The sequence below is a fragment of the Rhyacophila brunnea genome, unplaced genomic scaffold (assembly GCF_057557595.1).
Source record: "Rhyacophila brunnea isolate RB1 unplaced genomic scaffold, BYU_Rbru_1.0 scaffold_7, whole genome shotgun sequence".
Lineage (NCBI taxonomy): Eukaryota > Metazoa > Arthropoda > Insecta > Trichoptera > Rhyacophilidae > Rhyacophila > Rhyacophila brunnea.
The window spans coordinates 451,517-471,613 of NW_028233339.1; the positions used below are offsets into that span (position 1 = coordinate 451,517).

General features: G+C 33.8%; 1 protein-coding gene across 4 annotated transcripts in view; it reads right to left on the reverse strand.

The window, feature by feature from the left end:
- IA-2 (tyrosine phosphatase IA-2) overlaps nt 1–20,097 on the reverse strand; it is a 154,679-nt gene that overhangs the window by 59,221 nt on the left and 75,361 nt on the right. The gene's annotated exons all lie outside the window — the stretch shown is intronic.

Consider the following 20,097-nt stretch of genomic DNA (forward strand, 5'->3'; position numbering starts at 1 on the left):
ATAGGCGCGACGAAATTTTGGACTCGCTGGCACTCGGAGACCGAACGTCGAGGTGTGAATACGTCAATTTGTTTCGCGATGGCGACGGGGGTATTAATTCTTAAATCGTGTAAAGATGACTAAAAACGTTACCCATTTACTTTAAAAAGAAAACATGTCAATGAATATATTATTATTATTGTTACTAATAGAACAATAAACAGAACATTAAATGGACGAATATTGGATTTATAATATGACGAATTATATTTCGTTTGGCACGCGTCATTTGCACAATCCGCGCATCGCCTAACCACGATCTTTTTAGACCATGCCTCAACTGAGGTATATCCTTAATTGCATCAGTGACGATTAAGTACTGAACCAAGTTGTATGATTATTTATGAAAATAAGATTAATAAATGATTAGGCATTGATTATGTTGGAAAGTACATCGGCGGCACCCATGTATTTATATATCATTTCTTTTTAGGAGAACGACTATTAATCTCGATTAAATATTATGATTGTCGTATTTTAAATTCTAAATAATAAATATATTATTTATACATACAAGTACCATAATTTGTAAATGCCTCAGATTTATACCTACTACAAGAATTATTAAAAATTACGACGCCCTGTGGGACTCGCACCCGCGTCCTCTAGACTTGTGACAATGTTCTTTACTAATTGAGCCATCTATATCATATGTAATTACGACAAAATAACTAGTAATATTTACATCTTGAAGCGCTTAACATATTGCGTTAATTTTGCCAGTAGGTTTTTGTGGTTTAAATCAAAATTTTAGTTATAATATGCTTGCTAATGCGAATCTAGTCGATGCAAGTTCGAGTCCCACGTTGTAATTTTTCCACTAGATATACATTTGAGGTGTTTTCAAAATATGTATGTTCAATAAAGAATGTTACATTTTTAAATCTTGCTAATTACTCGCAGAATAAAAAAAATCTTATATAAAGGGTTATCAAATAAGAAATAGGTATATAATATACTGAATATATATGAAGAATATTCCACGTATTGCCATAAGAAAATCCAAGCTCTTGAAAACGACGTGTAATTGATTGTTCTAGATTTCATCCACCTTTGATTCACAACATCGATATTTTCAGCAGCACGTAAGACGGTACTTCAGTGAAACGGCAAATAATTTTCAACTATAGGTGCGACGAAATTTTTGACTCGCTGGCAATCGGAGAGCGAACGTCGAACTGTGAACGCGTCAATTTGTTTCGTGATGGCGACGGGGGTATTAATTCTTAAATCGTGTAAAGATGACTAAAAAATGTTACCCATTTACTTGAAAAAGAAAACATGTCAATGAATATATTATTATTGTTACTAATAGAACAATAAACAGAACATTAAATGGACGTATGTTGGATTTATATGACAAATTATGTTTCATTCGGCACGCGTCATTTCCACAATCCGCGCATCGCCTAGCCACGATCTTTTTAGACCATGTCTCAACTGAGGTATAGCCTTAAACGTTTTTAACGGGACGGACTTTTAATATCACAGATATTACCATTTACCTGAGTCAAATTTTCCAATTAAATGACGAATAGTTTCACATAAAGTCCGAAACGTAGCTCTAATAGTTTCATTATTGTTTTTAACAATTTATTTGTATAATTATGCTGTACAACTGTGTATCGTTCCATGATTATTTACCAAACAATACTAAAAATATAGTATGTCAATTTTGGTGGAAATTAGAAAAAATGGGTGCTTAGACGTTTTAAAAATCTATAGTACTAATTAATTTCAAAAACCCTTTACATATGTCTATTTAAAATATTATGATATTACCTATTTCTTCTGAACATATTATTAAATATATTGTTAAATTGCGGTGTGGATTATGTAAGTCAGTTAAGACTAGATTCACATATTCCTTGAATATAAATATATTTATCTTTCTCGAAAAAATGTATTTATAGGTCTCTCTTTACCTGTAACCTTTTGAATATGTTAAAAATATAAAAACGAATTACTCTGTCTGTCTGATCTGATGGCAAGCTCTGTTAATTTTTTGGCTGTTTTAAATTGGATTTAGAATCGTTTATTCCTTCACATTAATAATACATCCAATTTGTTCACTAAATAAATAGTTATTATTACTAAATGGCACTCATTTAACCATACAACGAACACAATTATTTAAATATTCGTTTATTTGTACAAAAGAATTATTATTTATTATTTTTTCACCTTAAGCTACTAAATCTCAGAAGAGACTTATTTAGCTGTATATTACACTGTTATTACATTTATATAAGTAAGATTAATGATTATAACGTAAACAAATATTATTCATAATGGATAGGTTCATAATATTACATGTTAGTTTCAATCATGCAGTAGTATAATTTATACTTGTAGTGCATCTATTCTATATATATATACAAGACTGCTATCGGCCGCTATCGAGGGTAGATTATCATATCGTTTGTATTGAGGTATTATAATTGCTACAATATATTAGCCGTCTAAACAGTCAGAACTATCTATCTCCCTCTAAAATTTAGCACAGCCAACAGAGGTGCTGTTAAAACATATCACTTTTTGTAACAATTACAACTAACTTATTGTAAAAATTATAGCTCAATACAAAAATGTGAAAAACTACTCTCGATAGCCATTGATAGCGGCCAATAGCAGTCTTGTGTATAGAATAGATGCGCATGTTACATTTTCTCAGAAACATTTGGATACTTTGATGTTTGGCTGTGCTATAAACATCTCAAGATTAAGTGGTAATTGTGAGTAGTGGTTATTTTGACAAATCCTCATTATTCAGACTGACAGGGCAACAAATACCGATGTCCTCAAACGACGAGACATGAGACGACCACGGACGGTCAATTTGTTACTCATGAGTGGAAAAAAGTACAATATTTGTTATTCAAAGAAAGATCAAAGGTAAAGGAAGTAGAAAGACGCCGTATTGTAGCTTTAAAAAGATCCATGATTAGTATGAGTGCAGCTGCACCGAAATCTTCCGGGTAGTAGACGATAGAAAGAATATCGTTATGGTGGTAATTGACCATCGATAGGTGTTGGCACGAGAAGAAGACTAATCAAACTAGAAGAAGCCATATGAAATCATATTAAATAGGGAGATGTGGAGAGAGTTGTTGGAGGAAGCCACTCCGGGTTGTCTTGCTCCTAATGATAATGTTGATAAAATTTTTTTTAAGAATTATTACCTAATAGCCATGTCCTTGTTTTTTCGTACAAGGTGGTTGTTAGTAATTTTGAACAATCACAAACACCCAGGCTTTGAGAAAAACACATAAATATCGTGTTTTCACCGGAAATCGAACCTTGAAATCTCGGGTGGAAGGTCAGCGATTTACGCATTGCACCACGAGAGCCGCCTTGTATTGCATACATTGCATGTGATATGTGTGCTCACAAACCCACGATTCAAATATTGCTTTAAAATATATGTGTGACAGATTTATTCACCGATGTAAATCAACATCTTTACAATAGTTCACCCACGTGAAATATATGAGAAAGAGCTTTAAAAATCTGAAAGCTTTTCTTTTTTTTAGTGGTTCTCGAGATTGGGCCATTAAAGCGAAAGATGCGTGGGAACAGAACATAAATAGTTTAACACTGGATAGCGTGGTAAGTTTAGGTCGATTTCTCAAAGCCAGAAGTGGTCCAATCCCCACCGTTAAGTCGCCCACCGATTCCACGACCCCTGAAAAGCTTTCATCACTCGATTTTATGACTGAACTAACGTTGATGGATAGTATTGTTGCGTATTCTTCGAGCACTTAAACCAATTTTTGGATAGCGCTGTCGAAAGCTCAATATATAATGAATATTAAATTTAACGTCAAACTTACTTGTAAAGGAATATCTCGGTTATAAATAACTTCTTTTAGGCTTATAAAAAGTATGTATAGTAACGGCTAGGTAAGTTTTCTCTTATTTTTGAAGTTATACTTCGTTAGGCGCGTTTGGAAAATCAGATCAGTGTATTTTTGGCGTGTGACATGTAACACATAATTTATTTTTTCACACATAAAAACACACTCAATTGGATTCGAACCAACGATTGTTCGGTTATCAGCCTAACGCGCAACCATTACGCCACAGAATGATACTGCAATCGTGGCGATTATACAGTATAATATTATAGTTTAGAATTTTTCCGTTGCTAGGCAGCGAATTTATTATTGTCGGCCATTTGCAATACGTAAACAAACTATTAAACGCCTAGTGGCAGTTGTTACTTTAAAAATAAAAACAACGATAAATAATTATATAATCTCTATATATATAAAAATCTCGTGTCACGATGTTTGTGGTCGAACTCCTCCGAAATGGCTGGACCGATTTTTATGAATTTTTTGATGTATATTTTTTAGGTATGAGAATAGGTCAACAAGTATATTTCATACCGCTAGGTGATTAGGGTATCTCTATCCAGAAAAATTTTCTTTTATTTTTTTGACAATTTTTTTTTTGTATTTTTTTTATTATTTGGAATAAAAAAATACTTATAACCCCAAATTTTAACCCTCCTACCCCCACTCTCCCATTTTTTAATAGCGATTTTATTATTTTTGTATGAACAAATATAACCGTCGTTCGTATTTCAAACAGAACGAAATTATTTATGTTGTTGAATGACAGATAGCGCTACGTCCGAGAAGAATTCAAGAGAAGCGTCGCGTCATTTTGACATTTCATTCGGCATATCACAACGCAGTGCGTGCAAAATTTTGTACGATTTATTTTAATTTATCTATTTTAATGTGCGTGTATTACAGTGTACAATGCCAGCAAGACGCAAGGGGGGCCATTTAGGCCGTCGAACGAATAAAGCAACAAACATGCAACATAGTAGAGCAGAAAGAACAGACAAACAAATCCAACAAGAGAACAAAAACGTGCGTGTAAGCATGTCGCAATTGCGTGCATCTCAATCATAAGAGGCACGAGCTGAACGAAATCAACAACGTCAATTGGAACGGAGCCAAGCGCGCCGGTTCGTAGTTAACACACGCAGAGCAAATGACCGACAACGCCAACAAGTACATCGAACATTTACATCCGCTTCGTTCCTTCGTCTCGCATTCGAGTACGAGCCAGATATTGAATATTCCGCTCATCCGAAAGTGCTGATTGGTGCTATGGACAAAGAATGGCCCCATTGTCATGCGCTCAAATTCAAACATGAGTCAGCCGGGATGTATTGCGCATCAGGAAAAGTGCAACTACCAGAAATTGAGATACCACCAGAACCATTGAACGGCTTGCTCACCGGCACGGTTCCAGATTCAAACCTGTTCCTCAAGTCCATTCGCACATTCAATTCATGCTTCCAAATGAGTTCGTTCGGAGCAACAGAAATAGTTCACAATACTGCGGCAAATGGTCAACAATTCCATTCTACGTTCAAAATCAAAGGCCAAGTATACCACAAAGTAGGCTCATTGCTGCCAATGCCAAACGAACCACATAATTTTTTTTAAATCTACTTCATGGGCGGTGAGGACATCAATCATGTGGATGCACGTTGCGGCTACAATGGCCTCAATTTGCCCTGTTGCAATGACGCCCTGTTGAATGAGCACAATGAATTATTGAAATTCTTCAAAGCACACATGCACGAATTGCAAAGTGACAATCACGCTATTGTCATCAATCCTGATAAAACACCAGCTGGAGAGCACGTGCGTCAATTCAATGCACCTGTTGTTGACGACATTGCTGGAATCATGGTTGGCGACCGCACATCGACGCGAGAAATCGTGATTCGAAGAAGAAACAATAATCTGGAGTTTATCGCTAACATACACCGTTCATACGACGCTCTCCAATATCCGCTAATTTTCTGGAAGGGATAAGACGGATATTGCATAAACATTAAACAACGAGATCCTGTCACAGGTAATTCATGCATTATGAACATCATTAGTCATTTTGAATTGAGAAAATGAATGGTGGATGTTTTTTTGTTTTTATCGGCGGTCATTGTCTACAGCGCTCTATTCCTCTTTCTGTCATAGATCCCATCCCCACACACTTACGATACATTTGTTATTTTTTATTTAACAACCAAAATATTCACTAGAAATAATTTATATGGCAGAACAACGTTTGCGGGGTCAGCTAGTTTAATAGTATAAGTTAAAGTGTATAGAAATAAACAAATAAACGGCGTTCCAATAAGCATAAGCGGTCCTTTTTCTTGAGTGTGTAATTTAACAAGATACTCGTAATTAAGGGCTAGTCGAAGAATCTAGTTTATCACAAGTTTTGTTTTTGTTTTGTTACGCCAAAGAAGTATAACTTCTAACGCGCGTACATAAGTACACACACCGATTTTTTTGTATGACTCTTACTACATATACATCTGCGATATTAGATGAGTTGCATGTCATTTAATCATTATTCAAATCTACACATTATAAGAAGAATTATTAATTAAACGAAATTAAAACATGTATCACCATGAAAAAGGGCCTGACAATAGAACATGGTTTCACATATTGTCTGTGGTTGGGCCAATTATAATCGCCCTCATACCAATATTTCCCACCTACTTATAATCCAAATTATTGTCGCAAATTCAGGCTCTTAACGCAATCACGGGTCATCAGTCGACCGTGATTGATAAAGTTAGATATTCGTATACCGCGATCATATCAACTTGCTACCGTAGCAATAATTCAATTCGACTCTCATTTCGAACTCAGTCAATAATTAGACCACCTATCAAGCCGTGCTACCGGATCAGGATATATTATACAAACTTGTCATCATCATTCATATTTATATTCATATATATATATCATATTCCTACTAGTGCGTAAGTGCATAACCCGGGACCTTCTCCAGTTATAAAGCCGAACAACATCAAGGTTAGTGCCTGGATCGACTGCCGCAAGCCGCCCTCCCTCAGCATCCACATCCACAATCATTCCAAATTACAATCCACAAAAGCAGTCAGCTGTCTCGAAATTAGTGTTTCCAATAACTATCGCCGACAGTTCACCGACGGAAAATCTTGTACTTTCATAAAATCATAATACGAGGGTGGGTCAATAAGTCCTTAGAAAAGCCGACAGGTGGCGCGACTAGTACTGTAAGCGGTTTGTTTTCATGCACCGGCACTACCGATTCAGTATGCTGCGAAGTTTCAATCAGATTGGTCGGGTTGTTGTTTTTTATTTTCGTACATTTAAAAAAAAAATTTGCTTGTTTACAAAAATGAAGAAAATTGAGTTTAGAGCTGTTATTAAACATTTTAATATAAAAGGGTTAACAGCAAAGGAAATAAAAAATGAGTTGGATTTAGTTCACGGCATATCTGCTCCTTCACTTGCAACTATTTATAACTGGTTAAATGAATTTAAACGTGGTCGTACATCAACAAAGGATGAACCACGCTCAGGACGTCCTGTAGAGGTGACTACACCAGAAATGATCAATAAAATCCACGATATGGTGTTAAGTGACCGAAGATTAAAGTTGAGTGAGATAATTGAGGTTACAGGGATCTCAAAAGGTAGCGTCATTTCTATTTTACATGACAAATTGGGCATGGAAAAAGTTTCTGCAAGATGGGTGCCGCGTTTGCTCACAGTCGACAATAAACGCAATAGGGTGGTGGCCTATAAAGCCCTGTTGTCGCTCATGCAACGCAATCCGGATGAATTTTTTCGTCGCTTTGTGACTGTAGATGAAACATGGATACACCACTATACTCCCGAGACGAAAGAACAGTCAAAGCAGTGGATTGCGAAAGGCGAACCATGTCCAAAGAAGGCGAAAACCGTAAAATCAGCTGGTAAGGTTATGGCTACTGTATTTTGGGATGCACGTGGAATTATTTTCGTTGACTATTTGGAAAAAGGAAAAACAATAACAGGGGATTATTATGCATCTTTATTGGACCAGCTAAAAAACGAAATTGAAGAAAAACGGCCTCATTTAAACAGGAAAAAAATCCTCTTTCATCAGGACAATGCCCGTGTTCACACATGTTTACGATCAATGGCTAAAATTGAAGAATTGAAGTTCGAATTGGTCGACCACCCACCGTATTCGCCAGATTTAGCCCCCCCCAGTGACTTTTTCCTTTTCCCAAACTTAAAAAAATGGCTAAGTGGACAACGTTTTTTTTCAAATGAAGAAGTCATCGATCGGACAAATGCTTATTTTGAGGACCTTCCGAAAACTTATTTTTCTGACGGTTTAAAAAAAATTGAGAAACGTCTAACCAAGTGTATTGAGCTCCAAGGAGATTATGTTGAGAAATAAAAAAAAAATACAAAAATAAAAACTGTTTTAATGCTTTTTTCTAAGGAATTATTGACCCACCCTCGTATTTTATAATGAAACGTAGTTTTTTATGTAATTATTTAGTATTTAATAAATGGGAAAAAATGACTGTTGGGATAATATGTAATAATTAAAGCAACATAAAATAAATATTATTATAACATGGTAACTACAGAACCCCAAATGTCTCCAAAATGATTTTGCACAATGAAAAGTTTATCAAAAATACTTCATTTTTTTTCCGACCATGTCCGATCCTAATACCACAGAGTAGACGTTTGTATTAGCAGATTTTTTTTTACGAGAAATGGATGTCAGCCACTTGCTCAACCTATTAGGTCCCATACCCTGACTCACACAAATTGAAAAACAATTTGTGTACTTGCCAGACCCAGGATTCGAACCTGAGACCCACGGCGTGATAGTTCAACGCTTAAGCCGCGTGGCCACCGTGAGTGAACACTTCATTATATATCCAAAATTGTTAATTAATAAAATCAAATGTATAATGCATGTATTGACCAATAGATAATTTTAAAAGGTATAATCACGGACTGGGAGTACTAAAATATGGCTTTATTTTCAACTCAAAACAACCACGGTCAGAATAATAATTTTTTGTGTTATTAATAATTTATTCATATGGTCATGAAAATGTTGATTTCTATAATTAAAAAAGATTAGGCATAATATCTCTGCAACTCTGCAACGAGCCTGAAACGTCGACGAAAGAATGAGGAAGAACACGCAGTGACAATTCAAAAATCTATTACGTTAACAAACAACCGTGAAAGTCTCAAGCATTATAATATTATATAGGTCATAATTCATAATACAACCACAATAGTCGAGCGGCTTACGCGTCGCTTTACAATTTCGTGGGTCTCAGGTTCGAATCATGGGTCTGGCAAATACACATATTGTTTTTCATGGACCTGTGGAGGCCCATATGATCCTATCAGGATCGGACATGGTCGAAAGAAAGAAAAGAAGTATGGACCTAATACGTTGAACAAGTAGCTAACATTTGTCTCGTAAAAACAAAAATATGATAAACCTCCACTCTGTGAATGCCCATATTACGATACTATTAGAATCAGATACGGCCAAAAGTTGACTGACTGTTCACACTTAGCTCTCGAAAGTTTCCCAAAAATCTTAATTCGATCTTTACACGACACATTGGCCCTGAACTGATAATTTGGGCGAATTTAATTCATCCAATTCTCGGGGTCTATAGTCTCTACACCCTAGATCTAAACACATAATAATATAATACGTTCTAAAAATAAATTATAACATAATGCCTAATTTATTATATTATATACATATTATATATATGTTACGCCGAATGTGTGAAATTGCGTATTACATAAAATCGGCAAAATTTTGCCTATTTCATGAAAAATGCAAGCCCGTTGCCTTATTCATGAATTAGGCAAAATATCTGCCGAGTGCGTGAATTCGGCAGTAATTGTTCCGCCTAGTTCATGCATTGGGCAAATCAGATAGTAGCGCTACGGTGGTGTTTTTTGCAACTAAACCAAATATGTAAAATGATCATGCATTGGTCAAAATAGATGGTCGCGATCCGGTGGTGTTTTTTGCAACTAATCAAACTAACCAAATGTGTCAAACGTCATTGATTATATAAAAACATACCAATCAATAACTACAATGGAGTTCATATCATATCATATCTATGCCCAAAAAAAAATCTAGAACTATAATATGATAACGGAAGAATTTTATTAAAAGGTATTTTCGCGATTTGATTCGTGTTTGGGTGTCAGGCAATGGTCGATTGTTTGTTTGGGATAGTATGATTTGATAGTTTGTTGACACTTGTTAGCTAACCTAAAAATGGACATTCAGTTGAATTCAGAATTTAAAAACCTAACCTAATAATAATAATATTATATTATGTCCAATTATAACTAATAAAACCATCCGTATTAAATTTTTTTTTTACTGTCATGTTGACAGTTTAAGAATTCCATATCCTGCCAAATACACGCACTCGACAGATAAATTGCTTAATCCATGAATAATGCAAGCCCGTTGCCTTATTCATGAATTAGGCAAAATATTGCCGATTTCGTGTAATACGCAATTTCACACATTCGGTGTAACATATACATATTTCAAATTATATATTATGTTATTACTCTTATCACGGATATTGGATAGTATTATTAAATTCATTCAGTGATACTTTTACCTAAGCTATTTATAGTAAGGATAACATTTCATTCACTCATGTTAAATTAAAAAGTAACCCTTTCTGGGAAATTAATTCACCCGCGGCCCACGTCACCATGAATTATTGATTGCTCATCGCCGTCAATAATAAATTTCTAGAGGCAGCAACATTCTGGTATTTCTGGACACCTACGCTAAGAAAGTTTTGCATAATCGTTTTACGTAATGTTACAAGGTTCATAGTCGCCACAATTATGTATTAATCTAGTGCAGGGGTTCACAAACTTTTTCGTCAAAGGGATAATTTTGAAATCAAAAATATTTGGCCTGACGCCCTTTCTTTTGTAAATATTTTCTGTTTTTAAAAAACCTAAGGCAAAAAAATAAAAACCTATTTCATTGTGTAAACTTATATTTTTAGCTAAATATACATTATTATTACTCGTATTAATATACTAAAAAATAATATTTAATTTTTTTCACCATGTGATTTATGCAATTGTTTGTTTGAAACTAAATCCTGAAATCTAAGCTTAAATTTTCTGGACCATTCATTCTTGCCATATGATATTTTCAAATGTAATTTTTAATATTCGATATGAAGAATAATAATTACAAAATAAATAAAAACTTTTTATATACCACGTTTTTAAATTTTCTGTTGAATCATATAAACTTGACAATTATTAATTAATATTAATAAAAACTTTTTATTGTACTTGATAGAAATACTGAATAAATATTATAGAATAAAGAAATGTCATTTTGACATTTCATATTGATTTCCATAGTAACGCACGTATATATTAATAATTTTGTTGCTAGGACCCCCTTAGTAACCAATAATAATATTTTACTTTTTACGAATTTTTTCCAAAATAACTTTCCATACAAAACAGAATTAACTGAAAATGAATTCAATTCTGCTTAAAGATGGCCAAACGTATTAAAAGAATGCATTGTCGTCGTGTTCTGATATATTCTAAAAGTTTCAAATATCTAGCTTGTCGGGAAGTTAGTTAAAAATCTTCAATCGTCCAATACAAATTTTGGACAAACAAGAAAAAATTTGTACTGGACAAACAAGAATACGAGCTAATAAAAACGTGGTAAAAAATAATACAGATTTAACATAATTCTCGCGGGACACATCACAATGTCACGCGGGACATAATTGAACCCCTGATTTAGTGTATAAATATAATTAAACAATATTCAAATCGTAGATAGTAACAATATTATGCAATAATCCAGTCTGGTGTTGAAAGACAAAGATGTAATCAGCAAATATATTGTTTATCTTGGGTCCAGCACCTTTGATAAAGGTATAAGAGAGACTGACGTGGAAACGAGAATAGAAATGGCAGACAAGTTAAAATGTAGAAACCAAAACCAATATTTCGGAAAAATAAAATTGGTCTGTATTCCTCTATAGTCTATATAAAACATATTATTTAATAATAAATATAAGATATTGAACATACGAGTACCTACATAACTTGAAAACACCTCAGATATATTATATAGGTATCTACCAACTAGAAAAAAATCATATTTAAAAAAATACGATGCTCGACGGGATTTGAACTTGTATAACCACTGGTATCGCGCCAACTGTGCATTTATTTTGATAAGCATTTTCATGTATGACCTACTAGTTTGAATTGTCGTAATTAGATAATTGGTTAATGCACAGTTGGCGCGATACCAGTATACGGGTTAAAATCCCGTCGAACATCGTATTTTTTTCAAATATGATTTTTTATAGTGGGTATATAATATCTGAGGTGTTTTCGATTTATGTATGTTCATAAAATATGTGATAATATAAAGCACCTACTATTTAACTTATTAGACGTATTTTTTTTTATTCATGAAAGCATACTAAATGATAAGCAAGCACTGGCGTTAATTGCGTATTTTTTTCTAGATGTTATATTGTGATTTAATTACAATATATTTAAATAAGTTAAGGACACGTATTTTCATCAAATATTTTCAAATATTACTTTGAAAGTGACACAACAAGCTTTCCGTTTAATAATATAACATTTAACAAAATCTGGTAATAGCGGATGAATATTTTTCCACCCATAACTTAATGTAATTATTAAATTCCCACCTTTTATCACAGGTAGTTAGCTAATACCCATAATTTAATGAATCTGCGCAAAAAAGGTATTTCCACATTAAAACTTTCACGTAGAGAGATTTTAAATTCGGAATTATTTCTAAATTGTCAACCTAACGTCTCCCACACGAATTCTATTTCGAAGTGTTTTCAAGTTATGTATGTTCAATATATGGAATGTTACATTCTCAAAATCATGTGAATTATTCGTTGAGTAAAAGAAATTGTTTATTAAAATATAAGATATTATGTTTGATTTTCTTATATATTTTGTTGTTTTAAAAAAAATCTTACCTTTTTTAATTTTAAATATTAGATATTATGCTAAGAATTGGTTCAATATTTTTTGTTAGCTGATAAATATCTGCGCCACTTACCTACGTAAAAATGAATAGCGTGTAGAAAGTATTTTGCTCACCAAATTTTTCGCATTTCGCAAGTAGTGTATACACAGGTACCTACCTAATTCTGAAAAACTGCGTAAATTCGTGAAAAGTGTTTGCGGAAAACGTTTTTCCAATAATAAGAAACCATATTGCGCACATAAATAATACAAATGGTGGGAGAATTCGAATCAAAATTCTATGCCGACCGGAAAGGGAGATATATTAATACACTATGAATCGTTTCAGTAAAAAATTTAAATATTATAAGAAACTGTGGTTGAATAACATTCAAATTATAACTGCGATTATTTCGAAAATTCATCCCTTACGAAAACTGTAAAACTTAAATATACATGAGCGCCTTGCTCAAAATAAGACCTCAACATAGACCAGAGACTGCGTGTGGTTTGCTGTTATATTATCATATCTTTCTATGATATGAAAGTATGGATATTAATCAATAAAATACATAGGTGTCACCTTTGAAATGTTGCTATATAGATCGTCAAAATTCTTTAGACTATAGATCTACCGGTATAAGTTAATATAATAGTCGTCGCAGTAGATGTCTTGGAACCAGTCCACAAAATCATAAAGCTGATAAATCGGCACGCAAAGATTTTGTGTGACAAAAAAAGTATCATTTTAAGATTGAACTTTTTTGTTTTTAATTAAAGATAGAACGGTGAACATTTGAACATAGAATATACTTTGTGAAGTTATCTTTTTATTATTTTAAATGAATAACTAAAAAAATAGTACCTATTTTAGAAGTTATGTGTGTTATATCTCATGATCACTGAATATTGAAATGTACACTTGGCACACCTTTGTGATAGTCAAAAGAGTTCTGTGGCTTAAATCCATTGATCACGGTATCTTTGATGGTTTTAAAATGCTTTTGTGTACTTAACTCATTTTCGCCAAATTTGTGGCTTGACTCTCTTGACATCTACGGCGACATATATCTAACAGTAGCGTGCGGACTATAGATACTGGATCTGCGCATCTATTCTATACACACGACTGCTTTCGGTCCACTACGGCAGCTAAATAGGGTAGAAAAGTATCGAATTATTATACAATTACAATAAGTTAGTTGTACTCGTTACAATAAGTGATATGTTTTAACAGCACCTCTCTCGGCTGTAATAAATTTTAGACCTAGATAGACAGTTTTGTCAGTTCAGACGGCTAACTTATTATAATTGTTACAATAAGTGTTAATATCTCGATACTTTCCTACCCTATTTAGCTGTCGTAAATGCCGAAAGCAGTTCTGTGTATAGTATAGATGCGCTGGGGCGCATCCCAACAAAAAATCTAAAAAGTAAAAAAAGTACTATGTAATTAATAATATTATGTAGGTAGATATTTATTGTGCACTTGTTTAGTAGACTTTACTTAACTTTTTTTTTTCTTATAAATGTTCTATATTCGTAAAAAAAATAGAATCTATTAAAGTTATCAACGCTACACCACCACACACTACTTAATCGGTACGTTAAGATTTAATAAGTTACAAAACACTAATATGTAGAAAATATTACAAATAAATGTATTTTTCAACAGCATCCCCACGAAAAAAAAATCACCGCACGCCCCTCGTATGTACGTTAGTATTTGATTGTCGGTAGTTAGTATTATTGATGCACCATTTTTTCTTTGAATATGTACAGTATGGGAAACACTGCAAAAAATGCCAGACGGCCAGTAACAACGTAAATTATCGTATGTGCTATCATAAAAGTATATAAAAGGCAGCTTACAACTGAATAATGTCTTAAGTGAATACATACATAAAACTTACGTTACGCACTTTAACGGGGCTACGGCATAATGGCCACATGTTTGTTTATAAAGCAGACCAGTCCTATCGTAAAACATTATTTGTTTTTATTAATCTCCATTTTCTCTGTTTTTCTAGACTCTTTCAAATAAATAATCATCACTGAAGACGTACTCTCTAAACCAGTGGTCTCCAAACTCAATAAGGATGTGAGCTACTTTCAGAAATTGAAATTGTCTAGTGAGGTACTTATACAAACTCCTTCTTTATATCGTCCTTTATAGTTTATCGTACCTTACTTCAGTGCTCGAAATGGAAAATTTCACGAACAGGAGCGCTCTATAATTTTCCGAAAAAACGGTATGCTTAATTTTTTTCTTTACATACGTACGTACGTTGGATGTATAAATGCAACAATAAACTTTGAACTTCTTACGCGGATGTATATTGAGCAAGTGGGCAAGGATTGTCAGCGCCGCAGGCGAAAGAACCTCGTCTCAACAAAGTATACCGTCAAGAATTGTATTATTCTTTACTCTTACTTTATCTACCACCCATAATCAGCAAGCATGTTACTTCTACCACCACTCGTCACTGCTTATAACTTATATTACTGTCTCATTTGGGATAGTTCAGTTTGTTAATTAATTAAACTTAAAAAACAACATATCCACATACCTACCATAAAGATTCAAATTAAAAATTAATTTACATATAAAAAATTTTACAGATTATAGATTCAAGACGAGCACAGAATATTTTTAAAAAAATTAAAGAAATAGTATTAAAATAGTGTTTAAAAATAAAGAAATAGATGCAGCAACTATAAGAAAAAATAGTAAGTACCTATACAGAGACGAGTAAATACAAAATTTATACAGTACATATCTGTATACCGATAGAGCTAACTACGCCATTTAATTATTTAAGAAGTTATCAAACTAAGAATTTATAAATCGTTCACATAAACTCGTACTCACGCAGGAGGAATTTACCAATATCCGAAGCGATTTGGTTGAACACAGTGTGTAAGCGTTCTTAAGATAAATCAATTGGATAAAGCCATGGATGGCATCCACACAGCTTCAAACAAAGGATCCTCAAAGATTTCTTTTGGACCTTCTCCACCATAAGGGCCATTAGGCCATACCTACTTCTAAGAAAAGCTTCAAGCCATCATCACCAAACTACGTAATTATAGCATTTTAAATTACCAATGGTGTATCATTAAATATCGGCTTTTGAACTTTGAGAATCGATGTCTCCGCCGAATCTTAGGGGTACATTGGTACGACCGCGTTACAAATACCCGAGTTCGTGAGCACAGCAGCCTTCGGTGATTGAAGTTATCACGAAGAGACGATTTACGTGGCTGGGACACGTATTCCGGATGCCGCCAAAGAGTGCGGCACTTCGTACCCTTGTGGCACAGCCTCAAGGGTTCCATCGCCTTGGCCGCCTCTCCCTCACCCTGCAGCGTTGCTACAAAAGCGACCTATTTGCTGCAGGTCTGACATGGCGGGAGGCTCATGGCGATGGACCGAGGGAAGTGGCGCCAATGCTTGCCCTATGCCCCAATATTAGGACATGACAGGGTAGAAGAAGAAGTATCATTAATTATATAAGGTAAAACATGACGGAAGGTGCAACTCGAGTTGCTAAATACGATTCCTATAGAATAATATAAAATTGTCATTAATCAGTAGGTACCTACCTATATTCAACATTATAAGGACTAATATTGTAGTGTATGTATATACCCATACCATAGGCCCCACATCGTGAAGCTGGCCCCCAGGCTAGGATCTTTGGTGGGGCCCCCTTCTTATCGCTAAGAATAAAGGCAGTATGTACGGGGTAACAATAATCTGTATATTTAGTGTTTTATTGTATATTTTAAAACATCCATACGAATTATGGAGATGTCGAGTATTGATAAACAATTAAGAATTGTTTCGTATAACCACATAACTATAAATAATAGTATTGTAAGAAAATTCTTTTTTTACTATTAAAGCAAATTTGTGATGTGTCTTTATCTCACTTATCTGGTCGATTCGCCTCGCCGGGCTCCTCCTGAGCACGGGCTCCCAGGCTAGAGCCCTCTTAGCCCCTCGTTGTGGAGACCATGACCTATATGTTACAATGATGATGCTTTGTTTACCATTATTGTAATATACGTACACTTACCACCTCAGATTAAAGAACTTACCACCGTATTTATTTAATCTATGACTACCATCTAAAATTATTTGTTGTCCGCACTGAACACGTACCTACCTAATTTGTGAGTGTATTTTAAACTAAACGATTCAATTTGTGATGTTTGTCCTTACCTAGTCTCATTATAGTCATTATTATTGCCACGGTGATGAATAATGATAATACAGAACAATAATTTATTATTATGATAGTAATAAAATTTTATTGGAGGATCTTTTTTTTTTAAACAAATTTACAAACAAAAATTAACTAAAAGTTCTCTACATAGTAGGTATCTATTATTTCTATTTTTTTAAAGTAGCAAGTTACAACGTATGTAATAACACAATAGAAACGTCCCTTAAAAATAAACTAATTACGGTAGGCTATTCAATAGTTTCATACCAAAAACATTTTTGTAGGAAAATGGCATAATGGTGCATTTATTTATTACTCATTGTAAAAATAAGGGTTTACGACACGTCATAAATATTTTTAACACGTCGAGTCAATTGTCGAAATGACATTGAATCAGAAAACCCTGTTTCAACTGTATTGTCGATCTTAAATGCTTATCGGAGTGAATTCTTAATTTTTTAGCAGATTTACACGACGTACCTACTACTTAATTAAACCTTCATAAAATTTATAAATATCCACTCATATTTATCATTTTCAAAACGAAAAAATTCTGCTTGTGGCCACTGGTCAACAGCATTATATGTTAAATCAGTTTGGATACCAACGACAAAAAATATACTTATATGTAATATATAGAAAGGTATCGCCTGCTGAGATGTTTAACCAAATTTCAAGAGAACAAATTTAAATAATACAAAATGTTTTAAAAAACAAGCGATTATCACTAATAAGTAGATTTTAGCGGAATTGTACGATTTAAATTACCAAACTTTATCATATTAATTTTACCACCGAAAATTTTGCCCGCAAAAATAGACGTGGGTATAAAATTAACACGGCGATTAGATGGCGAAGAAAATAAATAAGTTTTATCACTCACAATAAAATATAAGTAATAAATTAGTAGGTAAGTAAATTCGCAATGCATACCAGTCAAAGGTAAAAGCGAGACTGTACTGAGATATTTCATACTTTAGAAATTATTATACAAATATGTAGGTGCCATCTTTATTTTTTATTGAATTTAAGTTATTTAAGTACAAAAGGTTTTCAAACAATGTCAGCAAAGGCACAATTCTTTTGTAGCTTGCAGCTGTAGTTACTTTTTTATGTAAGTATGCAATTATTTGGAGTGTTTAGACAATGCATTTAGACACGGATGTATCGACACAAAAAAGAAAATTTAAAGAAATTTAGGGATGTCATAAATTTTATTTTTAACCCTTGCACGCCCGGCATGACATAACTTCGTTAATTTTTAATTTTGAGTAAAACTTTAAAAGATACATTCACACATAAATACCTCAATCTAACGAACCGCAACGCAATTTTAAATGAATCCACGAGCCGGAACGGTATATTTTGGAATTCCACGAACCACAACGGCGCTCCGGTGCGTTCCTGTCCATTTCGAGCGCTGCCTTACTTACATAATATTATTATATTACTTAAAATAAATTTGGACATCGGACTTCCAATAAAACATAAAATGCCTACTTTAATTATTTATGTACAAACAAAATAATAATTAAAAAATATCTAGAAATAAGTGTGAGTAAAAGTAAAAATAATTAGTGAAAAGAATGGCATTCACTTTCCTCCATATTTATTTCAATTCTCCGTAAGTACCTTGTATCACTTCCCTCCATTTTGGTAAGAGATTTTTCTCAACTGTCACTTTGTGTTTTGTTTTCTTTTTTATCGTCTGTATTCGGGATGGAAGGTGGATAATTATGACACCGGAATTGTTATCAGAAACGGCGAGGTTTATTTAACGTTAATATTATACTATATGGTTACATTTTTAATAATTTATTTTATCCGTACGAAATCGGCGTGCTCGCGATTTTTCTGTTTGTCGCGATCTCCGCGCCATCTTGTGATTTTTTCCAACGAAACCGTCGTCGAAAAGAAAGCGACGTTGCAAATCTCCAACGGTTAACAAAATTTACGGCATTGCCGGCTGGGCTCTTTTATTATTATTTATTTTCGTAATCAGCGCTTTATTATTTGTTGGCTTTGATACCGATTCGGGCGTCTCCAGATACGCAAAGACATCCCCAAATGGGGACCATACGGGGGTGTCACACTTGTTACTCCCATCCGAATGCAATTATCAAGATGTACATAAATGTGAGTCTGTTTCTATATTTACTTCTAACCACCATTATAGTGGAAAACGTTGATTCACATAAGTAGGTAGACCAAAACAATGCAATAATTCGAAATTAATAAAAGGAGCTGAAACAAATTGTCCAATCAGCTCAACTTTTTTAAAGTCACTTAACCGTAAATTTATAAAAATGATATAATATCCTATGCGAGCTACCGAAAATGCCGCCGTGAGCTACCGGTAGCTAGCGTGCGACCGTTTGGCGATCACTGCTCTAAACGTGCGAAACGGAACGATAATTTTGCCGATTTCATGAACCGGAACGACGCTCCGGTGCGCTCCGGTCCATTTAGAGCCCTGGTTTGTAGTAACCTGATATGATTGCATTACGATTAGACATATTAATTAAATTATGTTTTGTGAAGTCTGAATCTACACAAGATTTCATAATATACGATTATTTTTATTCGAAATACATAATTTTGTAGATTTCATCGCCATGTTCGATTCTGTGTGGATAATACAGGTCTACGGCCTACGCAGAGTAAAGGTTGTTTAAACAGATTTTTGTTTTACGAGAAATGGATGTTAGCCAATTGCTCAACCTATTTGGTACATACTCGGACTCCAAACATACGTTGAACAATATGTGGATATTGTCAGACACAGGATTCAATTTCAATTTATTTTTCAATTTATTTTCAATTTCAATTTATTTATTTATTTTACATATTGTGGACATTACAAATTATAAGTTTAAGACGTTCACAACATGACATTTAGAAACAAAGAAATATTATTAAAACAGTTT